This window comes from Mustela putorius, unplaced genomic scaffold, assembly GCF_011764305.1.
Source record: "Mustela putorius furo isolate JIRA1106 unplaced genomic scaffold, ASM1176430v1.1 tig00000129_pilon_pilon_pilon, whole genome shotgun sequence".
Classification (NCBI taxonomy): domain Eukaryota; kingdom Metazoa; phylum Chordata; class Mammalia; order Carnivora; family Mustelidae; genus Mustela; species Mustela putorius.
The window spans coordinates 46,032,207-46,047,219 of NW_025421290.1; positions in this window are offsets into that span (position 1 = coordinate 46,032,207).

The window sequence follows — 15,013 nt, forward strand, 5'->3', positions numbered from 1 at the left end:
CTCTTGTAGCTGCATCTTCTAAAACGAACTAGTCAAAACTCTTTCCAGAAACAGTCAAGTTGTATATAATAATTATAAGAATTAGGTTGAGAATGTAGCCTCCTTTTGTGAGGGTAAATTCTAGATCTGATTTGATTCTCCTATTGTTTTGAGTTGAATTTTCTTCACTGGTGAAGTTATAACACCTATAAGATCACAGGAAGCACACAGTGGCTCAGGCGAAAATCATTGCCAGCTTGTCCCTGTCTCTGTCTCTGTAATTAATCGAGTTGTTCTCTAGTCTGCTGGCTTTGACAGGCCTCTCCTCTCCCACCTGCGTCCCTTTGGAACATGGACTTCACCTCCAACTCTGTTTGCCTAAGTTGTATGGAACCTGCTTTTCCGACTGTTGGGCGTCTCTCCGAGACACCGTATGGGTGTTCCCCTCTTGTGCTTATGCGACTGCTTCCCATCCGGGCCTCACCCAGGATAAGTGAGCTGCCAGTGATTCCCACCTGTTTCCCCATCAACATTCGAGCAGGAATATTCTAAGAAATATTTTGAATATTTTGGAATTCATGTTTGATGGATGAAACTCAAACTGCCTGAACATCTGGCACGGACCTCATCTTCAGGGTCAGCAGGGACTTTGTCTCACTAGATAAATGTCATTTCAGGAAGCTACCAGAGAGCTCACCGAGGGCCGAGGAAGGTGGACTAGTAGTTTGCAAGCCTTCTAAGGGGCCTGGAGGGGATGCTGTTGTCCGAAGTCGTCAAAACCAAACAGGGATGTGGAGACGTGGGAACCAGCATGTTCCTCCTTCCTCCTCAGCCACATGCTAATATTCCTCCTTCAAGGTCACTGTCTCATCTTTTCTTTGCAAGGTGTTTCCCAATGAAGGATGAAGAAGAGCTGATGCGTGACATGGAAAATTACTTTTCTGGGAACTGGACTGGCTGTAGATTTTCTCTCCTGCCATGCTGGTGCCCACCTCCTGCCTGCAGCGTGATTTGTTGGATGTGGGTCCTCTTCTGGGTGAAGGGGAAATAGGTAGAAACCATTGTCATAAAAGCACAGGTCACTGTGGCTTCTCCAGTTACCTCACTCAGCAATGAAAAACCGGATTGTTATCTCGAAATGGCAGGTCCCCCCTGGGCGCTAAAATATTAAACATATATGCACACGCGTACACAGACATAAATAAAAAGCATCCGTAGCTCACCCAAGCCAGAGACACTGCCAATATATAATCAACCAGGAGATTTTTTTTGGGTGATATTTCCTTCCTTACAAACATGCACCCGTATATTACCACACTGACATCAGAATTCACACTACGAGCACTTTTATTTTCCGTAACAGTCAGCCAGAGGAGTTTCTACTTTGCTCGATGGCAGGTTTGCGGGCCCGGACGTAAGGCCACGGCTGATTCTCTGTTATGACATCCTTCTTCCCTGATGAGGAAAGACAGGGTATTTCTCTGGTTTCTCTGTCACTGGTGAGTTTCCCTCCCTTCTGCCTCCATGAAGGTATGTGTCATAACAGAGATGAACAGCTAGGTGATTTCTCTTTCTCTATGCAGAGTATGTAAACATCGCCAGGTGCTGACAAGAAGTAGGTATGAAGGGGGCAGAAGATTCGTCTTGCCACCTGCCTGTTGGGAACGTGGAGCACAGAGAAGCACCTGATTCACTCCAGCCCCCCCAGCCCTGCTCCCTTGGCCAGTTTCCTTGTTCTCCTGGATAGTCGCTGTCCTGTACTAGCCCAGCCTCCCAAGTCTTCTCAGTCTCCTCCCCTCCAACCCATGGTTTCCCCTCTCATCTGTCACCCCTCCAACAGACCCCTGGATGATTTTGCTTCTCATTCTGCAGTGTTGCCTGCCTCCTCCTCCCCCTCTGAGAAAGGGGTCCATTTCCTCCTCTTCATACCTGCTCTTACTCCTTCATTCTTTTTGAGCCACAGACATCATTCCCTTCAGCTCATGGGTGGTCTTCCAAGAGTCTGGCTGGCAGCTCCCAGGGGCCGTGGGTAAGTAAGGCATCAGGCCCTCCCCTCCATCATCGGCCTGGGCTTGCTCACCTTTCTTATTCATCTCACTTGGCCTCCCAAGCCTTGACATCTTCCTCCAAGGTTTCTCTCTCCTTGGCTTCTGGGATGTCACCTTCTGCTGTTTCTTGGGGGGCACGTTCTTTGCTAATTTTGCTGTCTCTTCTTTCACCATTTGCCCTTAGGTCTGGATTGTGTTTCAGTTGAGGCGCACTCACTCGTAAGTAGAAGAACATCCAAGGGGCAGCAACAATAATGAAGAGTTAGGCAAGTCTGGAGGTGACCAAAACCTGGCATTGCTTTGCGGGTCAGTGATGCCATCTTGGGCCCTTAGTGGGTTGGCTTTCCTCCTTACACTTGGAGCACGGCTTCCGCCTGAGGTGTGTGTCCTCACACCAGCGTCCAGAGCAGGGATGAGGTACAGGGACCAAAACCATGTTGCTTCTATCACTCTCAGCAGCCCTGGCAGAATACCTTGGATGTCTCTTGGCTGCTCTGCTCACCTCCATGGGTAAGAGAAACTGAAGAGAGAGTATGCATGTAGCAAGTGCAAATGGGACTGTCATTGTTATCATGATGAACCAATCAAGACTGATCCCCTAGGGCTGGTGAAACAGTGTGTCTTCCCAGAGATCAAGGAGGCAGCATGTGTAGTGGGTTAAATTGTATCCCCCAGAAAGCTGTGTCTAAGTCCTAACATCCTATACCTATGAAGGTGACCTTAAAGCCAGAGCCCTCAAATCTCTCTCTCCACCAACCACTTCTCACCTGCACTCCAGACTCACCTGTCATTTATGACTGACTCCCAAAACTATCTTGTGGGACATCCAGGCTTGTCTAGAACATCAAGCACGGACTCAGCATGTTTTGAACCAAAGCAACCGTCCTTCCTGAGACCAGGGTTTCTGTTTCAACCACCCCATTGTCTGAGCGCATACCAGTGTTTCAGCGCCCCTCCTACCTGGTGGAAGCACCAAGAACTTCCATATAGGTTGGCCTTCCAAACTTGTCCTGGAACTGCATTTGTGTAGTGAGGAAATGTTGGGAAGGGATGTTTGTGTCACAAAACTTCAAAACACCTCTCTTTGGTGCCTTGGAAGTGCCTTCACATGTGGTACCCCAACCACAACCCAGTGCCCTTCAGTTCCTTCTTGAATCTCTTTTGAATTGCCCCCTCCTCTGTATCCACATGGACTAGAGTGAGATGGATCCAGCATGTGGGTCTGAAGACAGCCTTACTGAAAGAATCTGCTATGGAACAGGGAGATACCATCACCACAGTATCCTACATAACCGTATGTTATGTACGTAATTTAAGTACGAACAGAGAAGCCCATTCATTTCATAATTCCTTTTAGCAACTATGAAATCTTAGATGTTAAATATTGTTAAGACTCAAAATAGAAACAAAATTTCTCACTTCTCCTCTTAGGAGGCTCAGAGTGCATTTAGTTAAAAAGTATCCTAAGTGTGCAAGGCGGGTTGCTGAAACAGCAAACAACCTGTTACCATTTACAACTATTTATAAGGCTTGGGATTTTCCTCTCCTAGGGAGAGCTGGGGCTGGTGTAAAATGGATTCATAATCCCGACTTTCAAGTCTGTGGTCTGTCAAAATAACTTCATTGTTTACATTTGTCTGCTTCCTTCTATGTTGCATATCATATAAAAGGTAACTCAGGATAATCCCACTTTATCACTTACTTAATTGGGGTCAGGTCTAAGATTTCATGGGAAGGATACCCATTGACTATTTAAAAGGGAAAATGCTGGGACACCTGGGGGACTCCACGGGTTAAGCCTCTGCCTTTGGCTCAAGTCATGATCCCAGGATCCTGGGATTGAGCCCCGCATCGGGCTCTCTTCTCAGGGGGGAGCCTGCATCCCACTCCCCCTCTCTGGCTTCCTCTCTGCCTACCTGTGATCTCTCTCTGTGTGTCAAATAAATAAATAAAATCTTAAAAAAACAAAAAAGAAAGAAAGAAAATGCCTTTGACTTGTATGGGGAAGTCTATCTAAGTTCTGAAGTGTTGTCTCTCTGCCCCTTCTCCTATGCCAGGAGCTGGGTTCATATGGACAACATTGCCTCTCCCTTTCAAATGTGTGTTTTCTGTGCCCCAGACCTTGCCCTTGCTGTTCTCTGGGCCTGGAAAGCTCATCCCTCCTTGAACCTCAGGGCTCAAAGTCTGTGTCCGTTTCTAATGTAGCTTTATCACTGTTATTTCTTATGCAGCTGTTGGCTTCTACCTGTTCAACTCACCCATTAAAGGGAAAGACTGCATTGATTTACTCACAATAATCTTTTTCTCATCCGAGCATCATTCACAAATACAGAAGAAGCCCTTATTTTAATGAAGTAATGATAGTAAGATGGAGGAGTTCCCAGTTTCGTGTCAGATACAAGCGTATTCAAGCAAGTATGATCATGATCAACGTTAGCAGAGAATACGAGAAATGGGGTTTTGGGGGAGATGGTAAAGAGAGTGGGACAAGGACACCTCACTTTACCCCAGAAGGGAGCAGAGATTCTTGGGAGGATTGATCTAAAGGAGCTTTGGAAGATAAGATAAGAATTACCCAGCGAAGAAGTGAGGTATGATTCCCCTTACATTCCCTAGCATCTATCACAGGGTTGGTGTGTACCAGGGACCAGTAAGTGCTTATTCAGTAGATGGTTAGGGGATGGCTGGCTGGCTGGCTGGCTGATGAAGTAAATGAATATATAGGCAGATGGATGGGTGAATGAATGAATGGATAAACAGAAGGGTGGGTAGATGTGTAAATGCTAGGTAGATGACTAGCCTTGACAATTTCCAGTGGACCATATCGTCATTTGGAAAATATTTTTCAGCTGTTGTAATATACAAGCCCCCATTACTCTAGGCAGTTAATGTTGCCTTATGGATTTGGATAATGTTTTAATAAAGAAAAGAAAAAGTTCCACAAATCCCATAAACATATTTGGAGCCCTGAGTTCTGGACTGGACCTCACGGAGCTCACCTGTGAGCAGAATTATGAACACAGAGTGACAGATGCAAGGGGTCCAAGTAGTCAAGGAAGGAGAAAAGCAGGGAGTCCCCAACTCTCCCAGCCAGATCTACTCCCCCAAGAGAGCCTCTCTTAAATCAGTTTTTCCCCTTCCGGGGTCTTCCCACAGTCAGTGTGGTGCTTCATTACCATGTGTCCCCTCTTGGCTGTCAGCCTCCGTGAGGGCAGGGACCGCGTGTGGCTTTGCTCACCCTTTCCGCCCCAGCACTAATCTGTGTCTGATGGCTGGTAGCTTTTCCACAAATAAACAATGATTGACTAAATGAATAAAATAAATGGGAAGCTTCCCCGAGAAGGCGAGCTGTGTTCTCACAAATGAAGAGAAACTGTTCGGGGATCGGCAAGGTCAGAAGGGACTTTGCGGGTAGGAGAGGCAGGCGCAGAGGTTCAGAGGGCCGGCGGGCAGTGAGCGCAGAGAAGCCCGTTCATTTCCTTGGGCCAGGGACGTAAGGGGACTCTGGAGGAAGGGGGGCCATCGAGGTGGACAGGCAAGCAAGGACCACCCTGGGAGGCCAGACAGTGTCCCTCAGAGAACACGATGTTATGGGAAACTTTTAAACAGGAAAGCAAGATCCTCCAACAAGCCTTTTTCTCTAGGTCCTTCTGGGTGCAGAGTGGAAGACAGACGGGGCAGTTCATACAACTGCAACTAGAGAGGGGGTCCCTTCCCGGGAGACCTTGGGCAGGGTCCGAACCCAGCCGGGGTCTCAGCTGTCCCATCTGCATATTGAGAGGACACCACTGAGGTCCCTGCAACTTCAAACATGCTGTGACCTCGACATGAAAGCCAGCACTGTGTTTGGCGAAGCCACTAACATTCTCCCGCAAGCACCGCCCTTGTGGATAATGGTTCTTTTAAAGCCACTCAGTGCTGTATTGACAGAAATTAAATTAGCCATCAGCGCAGGCAATCAGTGGCTACGGGACTGTTAAAGGTAATAAAGACAATGCTCTCAAACCAGAGTCAATTACGCTGTGACACTGGCGAGCAGAAGGGACAGCTGCCTCTGATTGGAAAGGCAGCTGGGGAGGTCTACCTTTCAGGCTGAAGGCACAGGTTCAAACCTCACCTCGAGGCTTTTGCTCCTAATTGGGACAGGCAGTGCCAAGCAATGTGCTGCTAGGGACACTGCCCTTTGCAGGGAATTTAAGGTCCAAGTGACTTCAGAGGGGAGTGGAGTCAGGGTTCCTGTGGATATGGGGTGGCGTGGGGGGGACAGACAAACTCACAGATTCCTCCCAAACAGGAAATCTACTGGCATGGAGTCAGGATGCCTGTACCGAATCTCCTACTCAGCTCTAGGCTCCTGTGTACCTTAAGGCCAGGGCGGTCATCTCTCTGACCCTCAGGCTCTTCTTCTCCCCAGGAAGCATAACGGCAACTGGGTTACCAGAATGTTTTGATAATTTTGAGATTTCTTCTGCCAGGCTCCTGGCTAAGGGGGGAGAACTCTGGCTTTGCCGATGGGCTTAGCACCATGTCTAGTGCCACAGTCCTAGGATTACTCACCCTCTCTGTGCATCCAAGAAAGCAGCAATGGGAAGAAGAAATGCAACAGCAAAGGAACTAGAGGCTTCAATCTCTTTCTTGAGTCTGTTTTTATATGTGTGGCTAGGCCAGCAAGAGGACTTCTCCGACCCTCTGTTTTCTCCTCTATACAAGGGGTTGTGCAGAGACTCAAAGAAGACTACACAGTCAGTCCTGCCTTGACATTCATTTTGAAAACACCAGTGTGCACCAATACAATCTAACGGTTAAGGACAGTTGAGCCCAGCTTGGATTTCGTGTTTGCATATGTGTGATTTCATCCATGACAAACACCTGGGGAGGAGTAAGTGGAAGCAGAAACAATGCAGGACCCAGCTGACCGGAAATGCACGGGAGCACAGCGCCCATGCACACCCCTCACACATCTTCCTGCTCCTTCAGCCCCCGTGTGCACCGAGTCACACTCATCCGTGTATAAGTCGCCCCCCATGCCAGAGAACGCCCCCCAGCACTCACAGTGACTCCTAACAGTGCCCTTCCCATGCCCACTGCGCCTGGCAAACTGCAGGCTTTCCACAAGTGAAGTGGCATGTTGATGGTAGCGCTCATGTCTTTCTCAAGGATTTAACAGAAAGCAGCAGTATGATTTTTTAAAACTCCATTTAAAAAATTAAGGTGAAATTCACATACTATTAACACCATTAGCTGTTTTAAAATTCACATAACTGTTATGAAATTCACATACCATAACACCGTTAACTGTTTTAAAATGGAAAATTCTGTGGCATTTCTGATATTTGCAATGTTATACGACCATTAGCTCTGTGAAGTTCCAAACATTTTCATCCCCGCAAATGGGGCTTCCCTTCTTATAAGGTATTGCTGATGACATTTTTGAATGTGGGGCCCTAACCCTCCTTTATACCACAAATGAGATGGTTTTATAGCAACACCAGCTGTATGTGTATCTACATATTTGGTGATGCTGACTGTGTTCGTCCATTCGTCTGGGATCTCCAGAAGAACAGAACCAATAGAGATACTAAATATATAAATTTAATTTAATTTAATATATTAAACATATATATAGAGAGATTATATCAGATTATATTGCATATGCTTATATCTATGTCTCTATATGTACTTACTATAAGGCATTGATTGGCTCAGACTGAGAAATTCGAGATCTGCAGTCAGCAAGTTGGGGATAGCCGATGGAGTCATTCCAGCCTGAGTCCAGTCCAAGGGCAGGGAACAGCTTGAAGACAGTTTGAAAAAACAAATTCCTTCTTTGTCAGCCTTTGTTCTACTCACACCTTCAACTGATTGAATGAGGCTCACCCATACTGGGGCAGGCAATCTGCTTTACTCAGTCTGCGGATTCAAATGTTACTCTCATCCAGAAACACCTTCACAGACACACCCAGGATCCCATTTGACCAGATGTCTGAGCTCCTCGTAGTCCTGTCAACGTGATACATAAAATTAACCATCACATGCCAAGAAAAACAGAGCTGTAGACAATGCTGGAAAAGCCCACAACACTCAGGTACAAAAGGGGAACCCCAGAGCAGGCCAGGAGATGGGATCCTGCCTAGAAAGTGACCCACTTTCTGGGTGTGCTCTTCATCCGTATTGTCTAGTTGGGGGTGACAAGGTGTCTTGGGGAGGAGGGAAGGAAGGAGCGAGCTCAGAGATATGAGGGGACGTGGGAGACATGAGAAGCAGCTCAGAGATGTTCCCCACACTGAGTGTGGCTGAAGGACTTGCTCATGGGAGGTCAAATCTTTACTTTCAGGTCACATGCTTTGCTATGTTGGTCTATGATACGCTCAGTTTCTTATATTGACTCTATCTTGAGACTTTACTGAATTTCATTTATTACTTCGAATAGTTTTCTGGTGGAGTCTTTAAGGATTTCTATATATAATATCACGTCATCCTCAAATAGTGACAGTTTTACTTTTCTCCTTCTGATTTGGATGAATTTTATGTCTTTTTCTTGCCAATCACTCCTGCTAGGACTTCCAGTGCTGTGTCGGACAGGAGCGGTGAGAGCAAGCATCCTGTTCCACTCCTGATATCAGAGGAGTGACCATTTTCTATTACCCCTGACTTCATCACATTCTGCTAAACATGGTCCTTGTGTTGCTTGGAAAGCAGCCCATGGGGAATCTTTGCCTGCAGTCGGCAGACTTCTCCACAGTGTGGAAGGAAAATCTCTTTATGTGTCGGTGGACACTCAGCCAGTGCCTTAGTCCAGGCTCTAGGTCGTGAGCTCAGAACGTCCAAAGATGTTGTATGAACCTCTGTGAGTGAGCAGCCTGCATGCAAAGCCAGCTTCAGGACTGGTTTGAACAAGAGGCCCCTGAGGTCCCACAGGCTGACTTCATCCCTCCATGTCCTCTCCTGCTATCCTCCTCTGGATGCTGGCTTTGTCCCAGGCACTATCTCCAGTCATCCCCTCCACTTCCCTTTAGGCGACCCCAAAATGGCATCTGTTCCCACCACCCCTTGGTGTCCAGGGACTCCCATGGTGCTCCCAATAAATGAGCACTTTTCTTTCTCTGGCTTGACAAACTTTTTCCTTGAAGATCCCATATGTCCCTCACACCTTAGGTATCAAAAACTGAGCTCATTTCTTCTTCATCAGACCTGCTATGGATTTCCAATCTCAAAAATGACTCAACAGCAATAATGCTTTTAGTGGTACCATAATGGAAGGAGTTTTAAGGTATTTAGATGTGCTCTGGAAATTCTGAGTAACTACTTTTCCACTAATAACAATAACAGGGTTTCCATAAACACATGAGGAATAAGGAGCCCCCATGGTGACCTATCTTGGGGTTACATTGTCCGTATGGTCCTTCATCTTTTTTTTCTTTTTTAAGATTTTATTTATTTATTTGACAGACAGAGATCACAAGTAGGCAGAGAGGCAGGCAGAGAGAGAGTGGGGGGAAGCAGGCTCCCCGCCAAGCAGAGAGCCTGATGCGGGACTCAATCCCAGGAGCCTGAGATCATGACCTGAGCAGAAGGCAGAGGCTTTAACCCACTGAGCCACCCAGGCACCCAGTCCTTCATCTTTTTAAAATATTCCAATGACCGACTTTGTTAAAAAAAAAAAAAAAAAAGAATGAATTCCTGTTCTTATCACCTGGAATAGTTTATCCGGTCCAAACCCAAAAATATTCATTTCAAGTGATCTGGCTCCAAGCTGAGTCTGGCCATGGTATTTCCAAAAGGACTGAATGAGAGGGCAAGTTCTCATGATGAAGTCAATTCATTCTCTAATTAAGGCAGAATATTATTAATGCTTCTCTTCCACCACTTGGAAGAAAGAGGCAAGATAATAATAATAATGATGATAACAATATGAACATGACTAATGATTCTTGTGTGCCACGCCCTTTTGTAAGTTCTTTATATACACTAACTTATTTTATTCTTGTAACAGAGAGATAGTGTGACAAGGCACAGCCTTCAGGAAAGGAAACTTTTCTAAAATCGCACAAGTAGAAAGTGGTTGAGTCAGGCTTTGAGCCAGGCAGAGTCCATGTCCTGAACCACCATGCTTTTCTGTTCCCTCAAAGACCTTACATGGAACCATCGCACACATGCCTGGGCACGGGCGCGTGCGCGCACACACACACACACACACACACACATGCACACGCACACCTTACATGCTTGCCTCGGAGATGCCTTCTCTGATGCCTGCGATGCGACTCATGTCTTCTGAGGAGCAAGGCAGGATAGCAGCTCTGCCATAGTCTTGGTCTCCGGGATCGGGTCTTGACTCCACCACGGTTCCCTCGCATGGCCCCGGGCACATTATGAATCACGTCTGAGGCTTAGTTTCCCCGTGTGTAAAATGAGGGAACTAACAGCTGGGAGGAGGCCCACGTGAAATTAAACACAGGCGCACTCAGCGCGGTGTCTAGCACCCAGTCAACCCTCCGTAGATGCGGTAATTACAGCACGGCTACCGTGATTGTTGTCATTTTCACGCAGCACATTCTCACGGCCTCGTTCCAGTATCCGCCCTCGGGACCTGGGATAAAACCTCGCCATTAGCAGGCACTTAATTAAAGGTTTGTTGGATGGAATTTAATATCTTTGGGTGGACTCAACCCATCTTTCCATGTCTCGTTCAAGGCAGCTGACCATTCTTTTCTGAAGACACGCTTAGGTTGGTAGTTTCCTTTATGCGTGAATGTTAACAACAGTTGAAAATATGTGTTCAATATATTTTTTTGTGCTGCCAGTTCTTAGTCATCTTTTAATTAAAAGTACTTTTTATTGAATGTTAAACTGTCAAGATTGTCTTTGTGTGAAGAGTGGGGAAGGTTGCCATGGAGAGGTGCATGTTGCTATGTGACTCTTGTGTCAGAGCCGGAATCAAAATGGTAATGGTCATGTCAATTTTGATAAAAAAAAAAAAAAATCCTCAACAGCTTCATTAAAAAGGGGAACTTTTATTTCTTCCTTTCTTGTCATTGTGCCAAGAATAACAGAAGGGGAAATATTGGATTTTGTAAAGAGGCAGACAATGGGGCCAGCTGCCGACACTGTCAATGGTGAGAAAGTTCATACCAATTTGCAGGAGGAGTCATGGATGGCCCCCTTTCTCTGGATTGGCTACTCCACGGGAGGGCTCTTTCTTTTCTCCTTTTTTTTCTTAATTTCTTCCCATTGGAATCTGTAGTTGTTTGGGCTTGGACCCAACCTCTCAGATGGGTTCAGGGACAGGACCCTCCAGACTTCCCTGTTGGACTCATTTTGCCAAGCAAGGTCCAAGGTCTCATTCAGGTCCTGCAGAAGGGTGGATGCACCTCAGGTGCTGTAGGCCGGGTGGGCTCTGGACATGCAAAAACATTGTGCCCAGTGCTTGAACCTTTCTTTTGGACATGCAGGCACACGGACCAAGCATCATTGTGTTCCAGAGGGTTCTGCTTCAGCCAAGAGTCTGGGCAACCCTATTCCTTTGCAGCTACTGTACCCTTTCTTAAGTTCTCCCCTTCCCTAGGGTGCTTGTCCTCTCCTTGCCACCCAGCCTATTCTTTTTCCTGCTTCAAGACCCAGTTAGTCTTTCATTATTCCTTGTAGCCTAGCATAGTGGTCAGGTGCACTACCACATTCTCATTGAGTGACTGGGGGTTAAGTTTCACAACCTATTTCTGTCCAGATGTTTGAAGTCCTCATGGGGGAGGTGAAGGTTACCATCTCCTTTCCCTGGGGCTCGGTCCAGCAGGCTCTGGCTAGTGCACTGTAGATTTCCTTATTCATTTGTCCAGGGACAAGGGACAAGAGACTATTGACTACATCAGTGGGTCAGTTGGTGTTATCTGTGAGGAGATGTTATTTATCTAAATACTGGCTTTAATGGGACGCCTCTGAGAGGTCTTTTTGTCTTCTGAAGAAGATTTTGCTCTGAGTTAAATTCCCAGAATGCCAGTGTCTCCTAGTCCATCTGGCTGGATACAAAGTTTTCCTTTTTAACTGGTTTGTAATGGTGTTTCATACTGGCCCTGTGAGTAGTTAGCTTGGAAAATAAACCTTTCCTAAGCCCCTGCTACCTGTCCAGGGCAGATCTAGATCCTGTGAGCTACAGAACAAGCATAAAAAATGGGGGCTACTTATTTTGAATCATGGGCTAACCAGGGAAGATCTTGTGGATCAAAACAAATCATGGTCACTCAAAAGAGGTCGAACTCCTTACCCCCCCGCACCTGTCAGAGTGATCTCATTTGGAAATACACATTTTGCAGATGATCGGGTTAAGATGAGGTCATTAGGGTGGGCCTTAATCCAACAAAACAAAAATGTGAACGCAGAGACAGAGACACACCCAAGGAGAATGTTCCACCAAGAGAAAGGTAGGGATGGGCGATGTGTCTATAAGCCAAGGAACGTCCAAAATTGCTAGCAAACCACTAGAAGTTAGGAGAGGTTCCTGGAGGGGAGCCTTACTCATAGCCCTCAGAAGGAATCAACTCTGTTGATATCTGGATCTCACGCTTCTGGACTCCACCACTGAGACAAATTTCTGTTATTTGTGGTCTTTGTTATGGCAAGCCTAGGAAACGATTTGGGGAGATTAGCCAGGCCCAGCAAACTCTGGTGTAAGGGGGCAGGTGTGAAATAGGGGGCAAGTGTGAAATACCGTGTAGGGTTAAGTGTTCCATGAACAGGCAAGATGACCGGTGGCACCCATGGAGGCTTCCCGCAGGAGGCGGCACTGTGCTGAGCTTCGAAGGTTGGGTACAATTGAGATCTGTAGAGATGAAGCGTGGAGTTGAGCAGACAGAGGAAGGACCTTGAGAGAGAAGTCAGAGCTTAGGATATTTGTGACCGGCCCTTTTAGCCTTTCCCCACTCCTGAAATGGAATTACCTTCTTCTCAATTTGTTGAATAAAGTGACAGGGCCTCATCTAAAAAGAAACCGCCCCTTTCTCCTTTGGAATTCCCTGGTCCGAGCTAACTCAATCTTTCTGTGGCAAGTGCTGATTTGGAAAAGCATGGTGTTCCACCAACACGTGAGATCGTGCACACTCACCTCAGGCCAGAAACCATGGAGGCATCAGTTCCTCTGGAAACCCTGCCTCGGGTGGCATAGTTGGAGATCAGAGCTGGCCAGGGACCATGTTCCTCTGCTAAGTGTCTCACTGGCATCCAGGTCCAGGGACAGTGACATCTTGGGCTTGCACAGCCTGACCCAGCTTCTGAAGAGATCTCTGAATGCCTGAATGTTTGCAGTTAGTAAGTGTTAAAACTTTGCATTATATGTGGGGGTTAAGTATTCCCCTCAAACTCTAAAAACCTGACCCAATAGTGCTTTATCCATGGTGACAATCTGACTAGCCAGATGCGGGAATTTGGTGGCTCGGGGAGCTGCGCCTGGGACACCTGGGGACCCCTGTGCTATCTTCCTAACTTCTCTCCAAGTCTAAATCTCTTCTAAAATAAAAGGCTTGGGGCACCTGGGCTCATCATTAAGCATCTGCCTTTGGCTCAGGTTATGATCCCAGCGTCCTGGGATGGAGCCCCGCATTGGGCTCCCTGCTCTGCAGGAAGCCTGTTTCTCCCTCTCTCACTCTCCCTGCTTGTGTTCCCTTACAAAATGAATTGAAAGGCTCCTACAAAATGCTGAGGGGCACACAGATTGATCTCCCCTTCCCCACGTTTTGTCTGCACCTGCCTTTTACCCACACCCCAATCCCTTTGGGCCTCAGGTTGGTGATTTCCGTTCTCGTCCAGCAATTCTTGGCCTCCTCCAGGGCCAAGCTGCGGTTGAGGGTTCCCGGGTGCCCACTGGTCTAGGCTGCGTGTGTGCAGGTGGCTACGCTGACTGTGCCGGCTTGTCTGCAACCACTGGCATGCGCCGGGCCAGCGAGCACGTCTCCCTGCACAGATACACGTCCCCGGGGAGGCATGAGCCGGAAGAGGGGTGGGGGTGCAGGCGGTGCCCTGGGACCTGCACCTGTGGTGGGTGCTGGGGGTTCGAGCTCGGTCCCAAGTGCGCTTGTGTACAAGATGCGAGCGTGTTCCCGGTGTCCGTGGGCAGGGTGGAGGGTTTGCGCAGCACGTGGTCACCGTGTGCGGGCTCGCAGGCAGGCATCTTCAGGGTGGGGGATTCATGAGCGTGGGGGGGGGTGTGTTGGGGGGGAAGAGGTGGGTCCATCTCCACCTTGGACTACGGCCATCGGAGCATCACATTCCTCTTCACCAAACTGTCCCGAGCTGCACCCAAACGGAATATTGCAACTTCATCTTTTTGCCTCTTGCTTGCCCTGCTGGCTGCTCCGCTCCCCTACCGTCCCTTTTTGTATTTTTCTGTCCATGACATCATCCAAACCCTCAATGAGGGAAAGAGGAGATTAAAAAAAAAAAAAAAAAAGAATCCTTCCCTGGCAACCAAAATACCTTTAATGTAGCATAATTACCGCTGCTCTGCCCCTTCTCCCTCCCCTGCTGGGACAATTCCACGAACCCTACAACATACACTTAAATCTTCAACTTCTCAGAGACACTACATGCAGACGGGAAAGATTTGATTAAAATTACAGTGCTTTAGGTTCAACTTCACCTATGAAGAAAAAAAAAAAACAGATCGGGTGCTGGACTTTTTTTTTTTTTTTTTCCCAGAGAAATAACTAGGCCACGGTAATTACCCAGGACCCCGCTGCGCGCCCTCAAAGGCTCCCCCGGTGGTATTTTCCTGCTACCTGTCTTTGTAGAGATGTTGACATCAACATGAGTGATCACGGTGCCAGCCAGCGCGGAGGGTTCTCTCTGTCTCCCTCTCCCCTTCCCTCCCCCCTCCCGCCTCCCCCTCCCTCCCCCCTCCCCTCCTTCTCATCTCTCACTTCTTCTCTTCCGCCCTCCTCCAAAACAAGGCAGGAGGTGGAAGAAAAACAAATGCATTCTTTGTCCCTTTTGGGAGGACA